This window comes from Lissotriton vulgaris, chromosome 2_1 (assembly GCF_964263255.1).
Source record: "Lissotriton vulgaris chromosome 2_1, aLisVul1.2, whole genome shotgun sequence".
NCBI lineage: Eukaryota > Metazoa > Chordata > Amphibia > Caudata > Salamandridae > Lissotriton > Lissotriton vulgaris.
Window position 1 is genome coordinate 1977736614 of NC_141687.1, and position 6688 is coordinate 1977743301.

Sequence of the window (6688 nt, forward strand, 5' to 3'; positions counted from 1 at the left end):
TCGCGGACGGGCACAGACGGGCTTGCCTTTGGCGCGCCTTCGATGAATGCACATTGATGTAGGGGGTGGGGGGCGTGGTCTCCCGTGAGTGGGCGTGGCCAAGGATTTGTCGTGGAATGGCGGCAAAGGTTTCCTCAACCCGCAACAGCGCTATGATCCGCTGCGCGGGGGAATTTTGACAGGAAATGCAGGGGGAAGTGCCCAGAAGTAGGTAACAATCAGTTAAAATTGCAACAGATACAGTGTTTTAAAAAACAAAAAGCGAGTGCTTCTCCCGGCAGTGCCTCAGGAGTGTTCAATATCCTAAAGCGCACTAGTTGTCAGCGCGACTTATATAGGCTGGGGCGATGTGGACGTGGCCTCCCGTGAGTGGGCGTGGCCAAGGATTTGTCGTGGAATGGCGGCGAAGGTTTCCTCAAACCCGCAACAGCGCTACGATCCGCTGCGTGGGAGAATTTTGACAGGAAATGCAGGGGAAGTGCCCAGAAGTAGGTAACAATCAGTTAAAATTGCAACAGATACAGTGTTTTAAAAAATAAAAAGCGAGTGCTTCTCCCGGCCGTGCCTCAGGAGTGTTTAATATCCTAAAGCGCACTAGTTGTCAGCGCGACTTATATAGGCTGGGGCGATGTGGGCGTGGCCTCCCGTGAGTGGGCGTGGCCAAGGATTTGTTGTAGAATGGCGGCGAAGGTTTCCTCAACCCGTAACAGTGCTACGATCCGCTGCGCGGGAGAATTTTGACAGGATATGCAGGGGGAAGTGCCCAGAAGTAGGTAACAAACAGTTAAAATTGCAACAGATACAGTGTTTTAAAAAACAAAAAGCGAGTGCTTCTCCCGGCTGTGCCTCAGGAGTGTTCAATATCCTAAAGCGCACTAGTTGTCAGCACGACTTATATAGGCTGGGGCGATGTGGGCGTGGCCTCCCGTGAGTGGGCGTGGCCAAGGATTTGTCGTGGCATGGCGGCGAAGGTTTCCTCAACCCGCAACAGCGTTACGATCCGCTGCGCGGGGGAATTTTGACAGGAAATGCAGGGGGTAGGGAGAAAGAAAATGGAGTATAAAAAAGGAGAAATGAAGAACGATACAGAAGAAACAAAAAAAACTAATTGCAAGAAGAAGGGAAGAGGGAGATGAATTAGAGAGATGAGAGAAGAAAAACAAAATAGGAAAAAAGAGGCGAAAAAGAAAGAACCAAAGAGAAAGGAAAGAACGAAATCGGAGAAAAAAGAAAAAAGAAGGGAGAAAGACACTAAGCATAAATGAAGGGAAGAAGAAAGAAAAACAGGAAGGGGAAGTATGGAGGTAATAATACTAAAACAAAAAGAAAAGGGCTGAAGAGCAACAGAAACCAACAAGGGAAATATGAGAAAAAATTAAAAAAGAAAAGGGAAAGTAAGAAAGTGTGAAAAGAAACAAAAACAAAAATAAGAGAAAGATGTAAGAAAGGGGACAAGAAAAAAGAAAAAAAGTAAGATGAAATGAATCAATGTAAGAAGAAAAAGAGTGACAGGATGGAATAAAAGAGAGGAAAGAAAGCGGAAACTAACAAACAGGACAAAAGAAAGAACATGAAAAGAAGTAAATAAAAGGAAAGAGAGATAAAAGAGTCCATGAGAAAAAACACTTTAAAAAGAAAGAGACATTAAAGAACAAAGGGAAAAGAAAAGAAGTAAGTAAAAGTGAAAGAAAGACAAAAAAGGAGGACAAATGAAAAGGAAATAGAAAAATAATGGAACAGTTAAGTAAACTAGAGGAAAATAAGAGGCAAAATAAAAAAAAGAGATAGCAACAGAATGGGGAGAAAAGGAAAAGAAAACCAATAAAGAAAATATAGGGATTATAGAAACTGGGAGTGTAAGTAAGTGAAAGGGGAAGAGAAAGAAAAATAAAGACAGAAGATGAAAAGAAAGACAGAGAAGGAAAGAGTAACAATATGTAAGAAAATACAGAAAAAGAGTAAGAGTAAGGAAAATTAAGTGAAAGAAAGAACGCGGAAGCTACAAATAAAACAACAGAAAGGAAGGATGAACAACATAAAAGAAGAAAATTATTAGATTGAGCTGGAAAGAAAAGCGAAATAAAACACAGTAGTGAGGAAAGAAAACTTAAGAAAGCCAATATGAAGGAACAAATGTAGTAAGAAATAAAAAAGAAATTGAAAGGATAGAGAATAAGGAAACAATGAGAATATAACAGATAGAAGGGTGTGGAAGAATTTAAATCAAGTTAGATATAAAAGGCACTCAAAGAGGGAACAAAGCTGATTGAGAGAGGATAAAAAGTGTGTACAATGAGGGTGATGAAAATGCATATCTCAGGCAGGCACCAAAGAACTGAAAGTAAATGAGCCGATCGGTTTATTTTTACTTTCACTTTCTATACAATGATGTTAGTAAGCCATGAGCGATGATCGTCATTACAGGAAAAGGAAAAAACAGACTTGGTTTCTGGAGCAGCTCTTATCCAGCAACCAAGGCTAAACATATTAAAAGGAAATGCCGCTGGGATTTCATTCGTCTACTGCCAGGACATGCTGGAGTCATCCTCAGCAACTCAGTACTGGGGTTGAGGACAGTTCCTGCACAACCTTAGAATGCAAGAGGCTAAAAAGGCCCATAGAACCCATCTAACAGGCCTGTTGCTAACTCCTGCTATGCACGGCCAAAAGCCGAGCGTAGTGTAAGATTGGCCGCCTGGGTGTGCAGGGGTTTGTCCATCTAATGCATCTAATGCGATACTATATTGTATGCAAATGAAGCCTAGATGATGTCATTAGTGATGATATCAGTGATGTCACAAAACATGTGATGAGTGATGAAATATGTGAGGTTATTAGTAGTGAATTACGGGGGCACAGGATATAGTTATCTCTGCTAACTATAACTGGTGAATTTCTGTGTTTATTTTTTGTTTAAAATTTTAATGTTGTCAAACACTTTTTCACCTAACTATAATGTTACTTTAACCTCTGTTTTTTTCAGAGACTATATATATAGTTCCTGAGTTCCTATCCCATCGTTCTTTATATTGGTGTTGAGCCTACAGCACTTGCACTTTGCACTTTATAGAGGTCATGCATTATAAGCTACTAGGTTTGATGCATTCCATTCTATACTGGTAAATGAGCTCTCCATTGTATATATTGCACTTGCACTCTATTTTGAAGCTCGATGCAAAGCACCATAGAGAAAAGAATAACCCTCGTAGGTGGCTGTGAGGTTCTTTGAAAAGCTTTCGAATCATTATAGTATTTGCACTTCGAACTAAGGCACTTTGGTGAATCTTATTAAAGGGCAATTCTGAGTCTGTAAGAATTACCCTGGGTCATTTGATTAATTTGTGTTAATTTAAGGTATTTGAGTTATGGATTTTGTAGTATATTGCACATGCACTTTATGCCACAAACAGAGGCTTAGACGAAGAAATTGAAACATTGATTGCCCTAGATGGTGTTAACAATCTGGCAATATCATCATTGTGTCAGCATGCATAAATGTTAAGCAATTGAAAAAGTTACACCCAGAGACTGTATTTTTCGATCGATAAATTAAGACATAAGTGGTTTTTACTCCGATCGTGGGGAAATTCATTGATTGTAATAATTTCCCCATACAAGAAGCGGGTGTTGAGTCTGTTTTCTGTGGCTGCTAAAACAGGATACCATGTGACTTGTAGTTCCGGTATTTAATGTGACAATTTAGCAACACTCGTTGTGTGAGCAAGGCAGCAATGCTGAAATGTGTAACAGCGATATAATACAACGCAGAAAGAATTTTGAAAGTCCAGTCCCTGTGTTGGTGTCTGATTTCTATCGGGGGAATCAGAATATATATATATATATATATATATATATATATATTACCTACTGGCGGTCGCCAGTAGGTATATATAGTTAGGATTTTTTCTCTATGGGATTTTTGAAAATTCTATGTCTAATAACTTTGGCGTTTGTGGACGGAATTGGCAGAAATTTTCAGGAAAATGGAACATTTTGTTTCTGAGCAGCCCCTGACAATTTGGGGGGGTTTCATCAAGGGGGGGCCGAGAAAAAAGGGGGGTCCCAAAACGCGTTTTTCCCATGTTAATTTTCATAGGGCGGTTGGCCTCACTTTTAGCTCGAACGGCTGAATGGATTTGCACGAAACTTGGCAAAATTGTAGGGACTGTTAGCCCGATGTGCCTTTGCTAGGTCTCAATATATGTGCTCCAGTGGATTTTGCGTAATTTAGGTTAAAAAAAATATATATATCTGGGCGGAGCCTAACCACACATCTGATCTGATTGGCTGTCAGCACTTCATCCAAGAAGTGTTGGCAGCCATCTTGGGACCAATATACATGATAGCACCTCATTAAAAAGCATTGTAGTTAATAGAGGGTTTTAGGACTTTAGTTACATTATAAATCATTTGTTGATGGTACCATACTCGTTTTAGGAATTGTGGTGGGTTCTAAGGTGATTTTACCATGTGAAAAAGCCTTCTGCTGTGATATCATGAATCATGTTTGAAAGAAAACTAATATCTCATGATTTTCCCACAGTGGTTTGGAAGGGGATCTATAAGCTAAACTGAAAGCATATTTTCTGTAAATTCACATTATCTTTCTCAGTCATGTGAAAATGAAGTCTGACATTCTCAGTAAAACATGTACATCCAACAAGGACAGAGACTGTCAGTTGATTCCTTTGTGCTCTACTGCAGCCTCCTAAAGTGTTCTAAAGAACAACTAGAGCGCTAACAGTCCTACGTATTACAAAGGTATAGCACACCTGGAGCCATCGTGATGGGAATAAAGTGGTAACTCTTAAAACATTTAATTTAAAAAGGAACAAAATGAGGGGGTATATTATGCAATAGAAGGTATTATTAGTGCTGCAGAAAGAAAAATTAGGGCACATTTTGAGTGACTTTTCAAATCCTCTTCTATTTCATAAAAAAATTCTGACATGCAGTCTCCCAAAATGGCCACCAGAGACAAAAGAGCCCAAATGTAGCCCAAATATCACCCAGATGTAGCCCAAGTATAGCCCAATGACAGAATGTCCCAGAGTGTTCTAAAGAACAACTAGAGCGCTAACAGTCCTACTTATTACAAAGGTATGGCACACCTGAAGCCATCTTGATTGGAATAAAGTGGTAACTCTTAAAACATTTAATTTAAAAAGGAACAAAATGAGGGGGTATATTTTGCCATATGAATTATGATTAGTGCTGCAGAAAGAAAAATTAGGGCACATTTTGAGTGACTTCTCAAACCCTCTTCAATTTCATTAAAAAATTCTGACATACAGTCTCCCAAGATGGCCACCAGAGACAAAAGAGCCTAAATGTAGCCCAAATATCACCCAGATGTACCCCAAGTATAGCCCAATGACAGAATGTCCCAGAGTGTTCTAAAGAACAACTAGAGCGCTAACAGTCTTACTTATGACAAAAGTATGGCACACCAGAAGCCATCTTGATTGGAATGAAGTGGTAAGTCTGAAAACACTCAATTTAAAAAGGAACAACATGAGGGGGTTAATTTTGCCATAGAAAGTATGATTAGTGCTTCAGAAAGAAAAATTAGGGATCATTTTGAGTGACTTCTCAAATCCTCTTCTATTTCATTAAAAAAATTCTGACATGCAGACTGAAACATGCACTTTGAATACCAGCAGCAGACGTCCCTGGTGAGCAGTAGCTTTACTACAGTGATCTAATGTGCAACTAGAGTGCTAACATTCAGAGTTTATGGCAAATGTGTGACACATCTGAATGCCTTCTTGATGGAACCAAAGTAAACAAGCATTGAAAATGCAATAGATCTCGCCCTCGTTTAAGTTAAAGCCATTCTGTTTGTAATGAGGTGGCTTTTTAGCTTTGCTTTTATTAGTGTTTTTTCAACTTTCATGTAAATAACATGCATCTGTATGCATATAAGTATATGTATGCATGCATTTATGTTTGTATTTATATAGATATACAGATGATATATGTTTATATATGTATGTATATATATATATATTCACTGAAAAAACCATAGGTTATAGACCATATATAGTTAGGAATTAGCATTTACAAAACCTTGAAAATTCACTGAAAAAACCATAGGTTATAGACCATATATAGTTAGGAATTAGCATTTACAAAACCTTGAAAATTCACTGAAAAAAACATAGGTTATAGACCATATATAGTTAGGAATTCGCATTTACAAAACCTTATTTTACTCACACAAAACCATTGAAATTCCATATATAGTTAGTTGCACTAACTATATATCGCGCACCCGCAATCCACTGCTGATGATGTCACATATTACATCATTCATGACATGGTCAGTGACATCACTGATGACATCACTGATGACATCTCAAATGACATCACTGATGACATCACTGATGACAACATCCAGTGACTGTATGTTTCTGTAAAGTTAAAATATGTCTTACATATTGAAGAATGAGTGGATGTATAAGTGTCTGGATGAAGGATTTAGTAGGTGCATGACTGACTGTATGAGTGAGTGATTAAATGTGTCTCACTGAGTGCATGGGTTAGTGACTAAACTGTCTTAATTTGTGCATCATTATGTCTGTTGTTCTGTAAACTGTTGCATGTGTTGATAAGTAGCTATATGAGTAACTATATGGGTTATTGATTGGTTGCCCAAGTATTTGTATGGGAGACTGAGTGTGTGTGT